This window comes from Salminus brasiliensis, chromosome 7 (genome assembly GCF_030463535.1).
Source record: "Salminus brasiliensis chromosome 7, fSalBra1.hap2, whole genome shotgun sequence".
In the NCBI taxonomy this organism is placed as follows: Eukaryota; Metazoa; Chordata; class Actinopteri; order Characiformes; family Bryconidae; genus Salminus; species Salminus brasiliensis.
This window is the reverse complement of record NC_132884.1, coordinates 38,078,980-38,090,288: the sequence shown is the minus strand read 5'-3', so window position 1 is coordinate 38,090,288 and position 11,309 is coordinate 38,078,980. Positions and strand designations below refer to the sequence as shown.

Below are 11,309 nucleotides of genomic sequence, written 5' to 3'. Positions count from 1 at the left end.
AACCCTAACCTTACCCTTAAATCAATCCTAAATCCTTAGACTAACCCTATCTTTAATCTTACCCTTGAATTGACCCTAAACCCTAACCTTACCCTTAAATCAACCCTAAATCCTAAGACTAAGCCTAACTTTAATCTTACCCTTGAATCAACCCTAAACCCTAACCTTACCCTTAAATCAACCCTAAATCCTAAAACTAAGCCTAACTTTAATCTCACCCTTGAATCAACCCTAAACCCTAACCTTACCCTTAAATCAACCCCAAACCCTAACCTTAACCTTACCCTTAAATCAATCCTAAATCCTAAGCCTAGTCCTAACTTTAATCTTACCATTGAATCAACACTAAACCCTAATCTTAACCTTACCCTTAAATCAATCCTAAATCCTAAGCCTAACCCTAACTTTAATCTTAACCTTGAATCAACCCTAAACCCTAACCTTAACCTTACCCTTAAATCAACCCTAAATCCTAAGCCTAACCCTTACTTTAATCTTACCCTTGAATCAACCCTAAACCCTAACCATAACCTTACCCTTAAATCAATCCTAAATCCTAAGCCTAACTCTAACTTTAATATTGCCCTTGAATCAACCCTAAACCCTAACCTTACCCTTAAATCAATCCTAAATCCTTAGACTAACTCTAACTTTAATCTTACCCTTGAATCAACCCTAAACCCTAACCATAACCTTACCCTTAAATCAACCCTAAATCCTAAGACTAACCCTAACCGTAATCTTACCCTTGAATCGACCCTAAACCCTAAACTTAACCTTACCCTTAAATCAATCCTAAATCCTAAGCCTAACCCTAACTTTAATCTTACCCTTGAATCGACCCTAAACCCTAACCTTAAACTCACCCTTAAATCAATGCTAAATTCTAAGCCTAAGCCTAACTTTAATCTTACCCTTGAATCAACCCTAAACCTTAACCTTAACCTCACCCTCAAATCAACCCTAAACTCTAACCTTAACCTTACCCTTAAATCAATCCTAAATCCTAAGCCTAACCCTAACTTTAATCTTACCCTTGAATCGACCCTAAATCCTAAGCCTACTTACCCTAACCTTAACCCTAAAATTACACTTAAATCAACCCCAAATCCTAACCCTAACCTTGAATAAAGCCTAAATAACTTACCCTAACCTCACCCTTATCCTTTTAGAGTTCGGTTTAGGGTTAGATTTAAGGTTAGGGTTAAGGTTATGTGCCAGGTTACATTCAATAGACAATCATTCACATTCAGCTTAGAGTGCAGTTGCATTTAATACATATTTAACTGAATGTTAGATAAATGCCAGGTGAACGTCTATGAGACACCTACAATGGACCATCCATGTAAAGCGATACTGTAGTTTATGTATCAGATTTATTAAAACTGTCTCTGTCAGGGTGTACCACCACCCAGCTTAACAGCTAACTTCACAACCTGCTATTTTTATCAACGTTATGTGCTTTTAGTCTAGAAAGGCTAATTAAAAAAGCTGGCCTCTCCAAAAGACAAAGAGATACTCTATGCTAGTAAGCAAGCAGGTAAACCAGCTCTTGACCAGCATGGTGAAGCTTGCTCATACTGGTTGTCTAGCTTGCTCAGTTTGATCATGCTTGTAGATCAGCTAAACCATCAACCTCAAACAAAAACATACCCTACGCTGGTCAAGAGCTTAACTGGTCAACCAGCTTAACCAGCTTGACTTGGTAAATTAATGCCAGAACAAACAAAGGTATGGAATGAGTAAAGCCTTAGTATGTGGCCTCCCGCAAGATGTGCTGCTCCATGTATATGTGACCTTACATAAAGGCCTCATGAAAGAACTTGAATGCAGACTGGAGAGAAGACTCGAAGCCACCAAATGTGAACTTTTGAGGACCATACAGGATCTAAAACTCTTGAACTGGGATCTAACTGAAGCATTACTGCTTACAGAACCACAGTCATAGAAAAATGACTAAAAAAGATTACTGATCTGTTTTATTTGTTTTTAATGTGCTTAAATGTTTACAAACAATGTTCTGATATTGAAATGTATGTACTATATTTGTTCACAGATTAATGTGCTAAGTATATTTAGCAAAACTATATTTTTAAAATACATATTTTTAAAAGATCAGTTGAAAAATACTGTATTATGTTATTGTATATTTGGTTAAAATATATAAGCAAATGGGAATGAATTACAGCTTTCATGTGCCTTTGTCAGCATTTCCCCTACATTTACCTGGGGTTTGCACTGGCCCACACTTTAGTTTTTCACTCACTTAACTATATAACTTATGTTTAAAATAGTTAGGAAAATTAGTAATATTAGTAATATGACTAATATGTCTTTGTTATTACTTATATTTGTGTTTATATGTAGTCTTTGTTAATATTTATGGATATTAATAACATAATAAACTTATACCTAACCATAACCTTACGCTTAAATCAATCCTAAATCCTAAGCCTAACCCTAACTTTAACCTCACCCTTGAATCGACCCTAAACCCTAACCTTAATCTTACCCTTAAATCAATCCTAAATCCTAAGCCTAACCCTAACTTTAATCTTACCCTTGAATCGACCCTAAACCCTAACCTTAATCTTACCCTTAAATCAATCCCAAATCCTAAGCCTAACCCTAACTTTAATCTTACCCTTGAATCGACCCTAAACCCTAACCTTAATCTTACCCTTAAATCAATCCTAAATCCTAAGCCTAACCCTTACTTTAACCTTACCCTTGAATCGACCCTAAACCCTAACCTTAACCTTACCCTTAAATCAAGCCTAAATCCTAAGACTAATTTACCCTAACCTTAGCCCTACAATTACACTTGAATCAACCCCAAATCCTAACCCTAACCTTAACCTTACCCTTAAATCAACTCTAAATCCTAACCCTAACCTTAACCTTACCCTTAAATCAATCCTAAATCCTAACCCTAACCTTAACCTTACCCTTAAATCAACTCTAAATCCTAACTCTAACCTTAACCTTACCCTTAAATCAACTCTAAATCCTAACCCTAATCTTCACCTAAGCCTTGAATCAAGCCAAAATCCCCTACCCTAACTTTACCCTATCGTTTTAGAGTTGATTTGCTTCAGGTAACTGAAGCATTACTGCTTACAGAACCACAGTCATAGAAAAATGACCAAAAAAGATAAACGAGTTTTTAAAAGTGTTTTTAATGTGCTTAAATGTTTACAAACAATGTTTTGATATTGAAATGTATGTACTATATTTGTTCACAGATTAATCTGCTAAGTATATTTAAAAATATTTTTTTAAATACATATTTTTAAAAGATCGGTTGAAAAATATAGTATTATGTTATAGTATTATGTTTAAAATAGTTAAGAAAATTTGTAATATTAGTAATATGAGTAATATGAGTAATATGTCTTTGTTATTACTTCTTTTTTATTTATATTTATGTCTTTGTTAATATTTATGGATATTAATTACATAATAAACTTACAGGGTTCATGCCTGCGAGGCCCATCATGCATGTGAGGCCGCAGCTCAAAGGTGATGCAACATTGCTGGTTATGTGAACATTTCGGTTTTGTTTTCATGGGTGAATTATAAGAGAGAAACATTGCAGAAGTTAAAAATGAGGGAGGCATTGGCCTGAATACCTGTCAGGTTTAAATTGTGTGCATCTAGAGGGCTACTGTTTGGTTCTTATAGTGGTCAGTTTTGATGGGGTCTGCACTTATTTGTGGCCCAAGTACAAGTCTCAAACTGCATGTAAAGCTGGAAGGCCCAGCTGGAAAATTGGTGGTTCCAACAGGGCCATGTCCTTAACACACATCAAACCATCTGGTCAAGGTGCAACTTGCTCAGGGACATTTATCCAAATATTATGTGTGTTGTGTGTATATTTCTGACCCTATATGTGAGCCAGAAAACACCCTAAAAATGAAAACCGTATTCCTTTTTTTTCCTCATTACTCATTCCGGCCCAGAAAAAGAACTATTGAAAGAAATCACTGAAAGCCCAATCATACCAGGTCATGTATTCAAACTTCTGACCACAACTGTAAGACTGTAGGTCATCCCAGACCCAGATTCAAAGTAACCAGTTATGGTGAAACACAACTGACATTGCAGTTTAGTCCATAAGCAGCCTTGCCCAGAAAACTGGCCCAGAAAAAGGAAAGCTTTAACTGAATATGTAAACATGCTGATCACTCATGGCACATCATGTCTATTTCTGCTTGGGCAAGTGTGTTTAGCATTTTGTGGTTTCACAAGGTTTCACCTCAAGTCCATCAGATAGTCTACAAAAAAAGCATTCACTTGCTTGCTAATTACAGCAACACTTTTTAATGTAAAAATGCTTTAAATAACCTTGTAGCCTTTTAACCTTTTTAATGCATCTTTTGTAAATAATATTTTATTGTGTTTTATTGACATGTGGATGTACTCAGTTTGTTTTGGGCCTTGCACTTTGCATGAGATCATCTCATTTCCTTTAGTTTGTGAATATGTTGTGCAGGAGGTGGTCTTTGCAGATGTGGTTGCATGTTCTGTTTGCATGTTCTGCACAGTTCTCCTACCTATTTTTCCTCATGGCTGCTGGTGCTATGTGGATCTTCATACTCCTTGAAGTGGTCATTGTGGTGGCATGTTGCCTGGGCAATGTGTTGGTGATCTGGGTGGTATGGAAAACTGGAGCCTTTCTGAAGCCCACCTTCTGCTTCATTGCAACCCTCGCAGTGACTGATTTCCTGGTCGGATCTGTGGCCATCCCTGTAGCTGTGCTTTGGGACATCCGTATGAAGACCTCTTTCTATGGATGCCTTTTCATGTGTTGTGTTTTTATAATGCTACAACTGGCTTCTGGTGCGTTACTTCTGGCCATCGCAGTAGATCGATTTCTCCGTGTGCGCATCCCTCTCACGTAAGTAATGATAAATCATATCATACTGAAATCAAGGGCATTTATCCTCCTTCCAGCTCTCAAACTCATTTCTAAAGTATTGGATGGATCAGCCTCATCATTCCAGAGAACACCGTTCCACTGCTCCACATCTTAATGATGAGGGCAGTAAAATGTGGAGCAGTGGAACTGTGTTCTGTGAAATGATGAGGCTTCTCCATCCAATACTTAAGAAATGAGTTGGAGAGCTGGAAGAAGGATAAATGCCCATGATTTCAGAAGAATCAATGAATGAATACTTTTGTTCATATATCATTTTTGTTGATTAATGTGATATTCCTTGATATCTCTTTAAAATGATAGAATGAAATGTTCTGAAATACATTGACAATTCCTTAAGATGATTTAAGAAACATGAAGAACATGGATTTTTTCTGTTTATTCGTTTTCAGGTATAAGACTATAGTAACACAGAAACGCTCCTGGATTGTGGTCGCACTTTGCTGGACCATAGCTGCATTACTGAGTTTTGTCCCCTTGTTCGGATGGCATGACCATAAAACCTGGAATAACACAACCCAGGCAAACTCCAGCAATAATAAATGCAGTTACTTTACTGTGAACACTCGTTCATATCTAGTAAACTTCATATTCTTCAGCTTTTTTCTTCCTCCTTTGGCTATCATGAGCAGCTTGTATTTGTATGTTTTTCTGACCACCAGAAGACAGTTGAGAGCAAATATAGGCGAGACGGTCAAATCCAGCACATATTACCTAAAGGAACGTGGGCTGGCTGCATCACTGGCTCTGGTCTTGGTTCTCTTTGCTGTCTGTTGGCTTCCTGTGTTCCTCATGCACACTATAATTTACTATAATCCGAATATCAAAGTGCCTTCTGTTGCCATTCGCATCGGTGTGGTCCTGTCTCATGCTAATTCTGCAATTAATCCCATAGTATATGCTTTTAGGATCCCCAAAATTAAAAAGGCATGTAGGAAACTGTGGGTAGACTTTACCACAATCGGGAAGAGCAGCAGGAGAGTGAATATACAGAATAATGCAGGGAGAAATACAAACAGCAAATCAGAAGATACCACAGAAACCAGCAGCACTGCACAGTCATTGTTGTGAAAATCCTTCTGTAATTGAACAAAGAACCACAAAGAACCAAAGCCAAAGTGTATACAGGTGTTGGAGTGATGAATTTATGATTTAGAAGCAGAGGTAATAAACTGTACTCATTCATTTCTCAATTTTAAAAACTTTGTTGTCTTTCAATATAAATAAAATGTTACTTCAGCAAACTTACTTTGTGTAGAATTCTTTATAATAAATTCTATTCATTGTAATGTAACAATTTATTGAAATAGAAAAAAATTGCAAAAATCTAACCAGGAAGTAATGAAAGCATGCACCAGAATCTCTATTTTTAAAAACCAGAGGGTGGAGTCTAGCACTAGTACGAAGATGGAAGAATGCGGACATTGTTCAAGATTTAATATGTGGGATGAAGCTTAAACTTGAAAAGGCAAAGACAGCTATTTTGGTACCAACAATCAGGAATTTTGGTTTTTTTTAGCATCAATTTTGAGAAATATTTGCCCCTATTCTGTTACCTACTGAATGCAGGAGTATATCAGCAACAACATTATGAATGCATTTCCTATGTTTAATAGAGGATTGTGGTCTGTGTAAACTGTGAACTGAACCAGAACTCAATATAACATATAGATAGATAGATAGATAGATAGATAGATAGATAGATAGATCACTTTATTTATCCCACAGGGAAAGTCAATTTTCACAGCAGCATAATCAAACAAGAGAGCAGCATAATAAAGGCACTTAAAATAGTAGTAAGAAAATACATCAAAATGTTGAGGGGCAAGCAGTGAAAATAACACCTCTTTTTAAATAGTGGAATAAAATAATTGGTGTTTATTAAACTTCCTGGAAAAGTAGCACACTGCATGTGCTTTACCAAAACTATCCTCCTGTTAGAGCACCACACCAGCACCTACAGTACTGCCATCAACCAGCACTACCATCAACCAGCCTACGGATTATGGTGAGACAAAGATAAAACTTGTTGTTAATACACATCAGGTATAACAACCTGATAAACACACTCGAGCTCTGGTTCTTTACACTTGCGGAACAGTATGCCATTCTCCACAAGACATGTAACTGATTTATCAGGAATTTCTGTCTGATTAATTAAGATTAATTAACCCCCTACCAAGTCATTTCCCAATCTAAAATCAGTTTAAAAGATTTAAAGACAGTGTCCCCCTCCAAACTAACCCTGCCTTTTAAAATAAAAGGCTGGTGACATGGGTCTACCTCAGAATTACCAACAAGAGGCCTTCCAGTAGCTGCTGGTGGTTGGTGTGGCGCAACAGATAACACCACCACCTACCATTGTGTTGCAACAACACCATGTGGGAGACCAGGGTTCGATTCCCGGTCTGGGTGACTGTGCTGCGCTACACCAATAAGAGTCCTTGGGCAAGACTCCTAACACGACACTGGCCGACCTCTGTAATACGAGTAACCTTGTAAGTCGCTCTGGATAAGAGCGTCTGCTAAATGCCATAAATGTAAATGTCAAAAGACAAAGATCCAGCCAATGCAAAGCTTTTGACTGATTAGAATTGAATTGTTACTCTGTTTACGTTGATGTTCCTGTTTCTTTCTCAAAGCCAAACAATTAACAGCAACATGTCCTGGTTTATGACAATAATGGCATTCCTTAACATCACTATGTAGAGGTGATTGACCATGAGAAGACCGTTTTGATGGATGAACAGTTTTAAAAAAACTCCTATGGGTCAACACCTATTCATCTGCCAAAACCATAGCATGTGATGCATTGGTAACAGTTTGATTATTTAGATACATTACAACCTGACACTAAATTTCTATACACTTCTAAAAAATTCAGTTCCCTTAACGATTCAAAATGATGAACTTTACTTGCAGCACACCACTTACCAAACATTGTTCACCTTTCCTATTCGAATTCCACAAATGTTTGGGTAGAGATTTTCTTATACTTTTATCGTTATTGTTATTGTTATGGTTATTGGTGACTGTGAAACTTCCCAAAAAGGTTATTGGTGACTGTGACTGACTAAAATGTATGAATTGAGTATTTTGGCAGAATTGTTGGAGTTGTGTGGCCCAGTGTAATATCTTCTAATGGGGCCTAAAATCTCTGGCTGTGTCCCTGGTTGCATTGCATGCACTGATTGTTTAACCTATTATGCTCCTTGACTTTTATTACACCCTAAACATTACTAATCAGTGACTACATGCAAATCAATGCAAACTGGCCTTCCTAGGTTATAACAGTAACAGTAACAGTAAAAAGCCAGTAACCACCTGTAGTTGCAATAGGAAATTAAGTTCTACCTACAAGCATTCTCTGAAATGTAGGTAAGGGGTCTGTGAGGGCATTTTCAAAAGACAGGAAACACTGCAATGTTAAACAGTGCACCATTGATCTTGACTCAGCTAAACCTTCCTGTCGGTTATTGGCGGTCATATAGGAGTTTTGAATCACCTGGCTTACCAGTTTTCTAAAGAAACAGTTCCCCAGAATTGCCATTTCTGCCATTTCTTAACATTTTTCTACAAGAAACTACAAGCTAAAGACACTTTTTACCTGTTTTTTTTTTGTTTTGTTTTTTTTGCATAGCCTTCCTCTTCCTCTTGGGGATCAATTCCTTTCATTTTTTAATGGATTTTAGTCAATCGGTTAGAGGAGCACATCAATGTTTAGTGTTAGCAGAAGGTTGGAAGAGTCATTAAACTTTGCTGTGCTCTTTTTACCCCCGTGTTTTTCTCTCTGTTATGTCTCCTTTCTCTCTCTTTTCCATGTATTGAGATGCCCAGTTTCAACTGTTCCGTCAAGGTACCACCAGACCTGGCTCTCCACTACCCTGCTACCCGCTGTCCTGCTCCAGGGCCCTGCATTGAGTCATCCTCAACTCACTGCATGACTTCGCTTGTGACTGTTTATCTGCATGGACGTTACCATCTCACTTACGTTTTTATCTTTTATGGCTTGACCCCACATTTTTTCCCTTATTTTCTTAATTCAGTTTTGATTCATTGTTGTTTTTATTCCTGTTTTGCTTTTTATTGTTGCTTTTTATGGACCAGAGTAGAATGGGTTCCCCTTTTGAGTCTTGGTTCCTTTCAAGGTTTCTTCCTCTGAGAGAGTTTGTCCTTGCCATTGTTGCCACTGGCTTGCTCAAGATTCAAGATTCAAGATTCAAAGCTTTATTGTCATATGCACAGTAAGGAAACTAGTTTCCCTGTACAATGAAATTCTTACTTTGCTGCCCACATTGGATGTCATAGAATAAAAAGTATAAATATAAATAGACAAATAACAAGGATCAAAAATTAAACATGCAGAGAATATATAAAATAAAATATAAAATGTAAACAATTTAGAATTATACAGAATTATACAGGCTATATATACATTGTGCTCAGAAGGGGCTTGAACTCAGATCTCTGTAAAGCTGCTTTGTGACAACATTCAATGTAAAAAAAAAAGCGCTATATAAATTTATTTAAATTGAGTTGTATGGAATTTTATTTATAATGTATTGATGCTTCCAAACCTGACTACTTTTGAGAAGTGAAAAAAGTGATATTGAATAATGATAATAAAAACTAAAATGATTATAGCAAATTAAAATATGAGATAAGCGCTTTCTGCTGCTCCTAATAGAGAAAAATAAGCCCTTTATATGGTAATTTACTTAATTGTAACTAAATATATATGTATTCTTTTCTTTTTTTTAATAACGTATGAGAATAACGTATGAAAACCTTACATGTGGATTCACGTTTTATCCTGGCCTTGATTATGTTATTTTAAAAATGCCAACAGGTATCATCATGTTGGCTAGGGCAGATGTCTTTCCAATTGCAAATTCCAATTGCTGTTCTGAGGTCCTACCACTGCTGTTCTGTCGTATTTAGATCTGAACTCATTGCTGATCAGTTCATAATTCTTCATAACTTAAACCATTTTGGGGTGCTTATTGTAGTATGCTTTGGTTTATTGTCCTGCTGGAAGATCCAACTTTCTGACACTAATTGGGCAACTCACTCTACTGTAGAAGGCAAATGTGAACAGAAACTTTATGGCCTGTCTGGTCAGCTAGATGTTTGTAATGAATGGTCACTTGTATGAGTGTCCTTTGTGAAGCTGTAAAGAAATAAATATTTCTGGACCTTCTGTTTAAAAAGTTGTGTATTGCATTGATAAACCATTGGTTTTAACACTGCAGCACATTTAACTAGAAAATGGCCAAAAGGTGAATATACTACATGAAGTGGCAAACACATCCTCTATAGCTAATCAAATTAAACCACACTATTTTCAGCAATTCCCAATGCACAGTAACCCTGTGTTTCATAACATAATACTCATACCATTACAGTCAATAGTGTGGTCTGTGCAAAGGTTTGAGTAGCTCGAGGAGTCAGGGCTGAGTAACACCTACTTTCACAGAAATAGACTGAGCAGACTCTCAGTAACAGATCAACAGACTGTGAAGAGCCTTTTACTGAAGGCTTCTACTGAACTGATCTGTAGATGTTCACCTGAACTGGAACTAGAGCTCAACTGGATTAGGTTGAGATTAAGGGGACAGGATGATGGTTAGGTGTTGGTTTTAGTTGAGGTTAAGGTTAGGATTAGAACCAGAGTGAGGGTTAGGATTAGATTTTGGGTTGAGATTAGGGTTAGGATTAGGACCAGAGTGAGGGTTGGGATTAGATTTTGGGTTGGGATTAGGGTTAGGGTTATGATTAGGACCAGAGTTAGGGTTAGGTTTTGGATTGGGATTAGGGTTAGGATTAGGACCAGAGTGAGGGTTGGGATTAGATTTTGGGTTGGGATTAGGGTTAGGATTAGGACCAGAGTTAGGGTTAGGTTTTGGATTGGGATTAGGGTTAGAATTATGACCAAGGTTAGGGTTAGGTTTTGGATTTAGATTAGGGTTAGGATTATGACTAGGGTTAGGGTTAGGTTTTGGATTGAGATTAGGGTTAGAATTATGACCAGGGTTATGGTAAGGTTTTGGATTGGGATTAGGGTTAGGATTAGGGCCAGGGTTAGGGTTAGGTTTTGGATTGGGATTAGGGTTAGGATAAGGACCAGGGATAGGGTTAGGTTTTGGATTGGGATTAGGGTTAGGATAAGGACCAGGGATAGGGTTAGGTTTTAGATTGGGATTAGGGTTAGGATATGGACCAGGGATAGGGTTAGGTTTTGGATCATGATTAGGGTTAGGATTAGGACCAGAGTTAGGTTTTGGTTGAGATTAAAGTTAAGATTAGGACCAGGAAAAGGGTTTAGATTTTGGATTGAGATTAGGGTTAGGATAAGGATAAGGAACAGGGT

General features: G+C 37.2%; 1 pseudogene; it reads left to right on the top strand.

Moving 5' to 3' along the window:
* The first annotated feature begins 4,168 nt into the window (after positions 1–4,168).
* LOC140559628 (adenosine receptor A1-like) lies at positions 4,169–6,097 on the top strand (annotated as a pseudogene).
* The last annotated feature ends 5,212 nt before the right edge of the window (positions 6,098–11,309 follow it).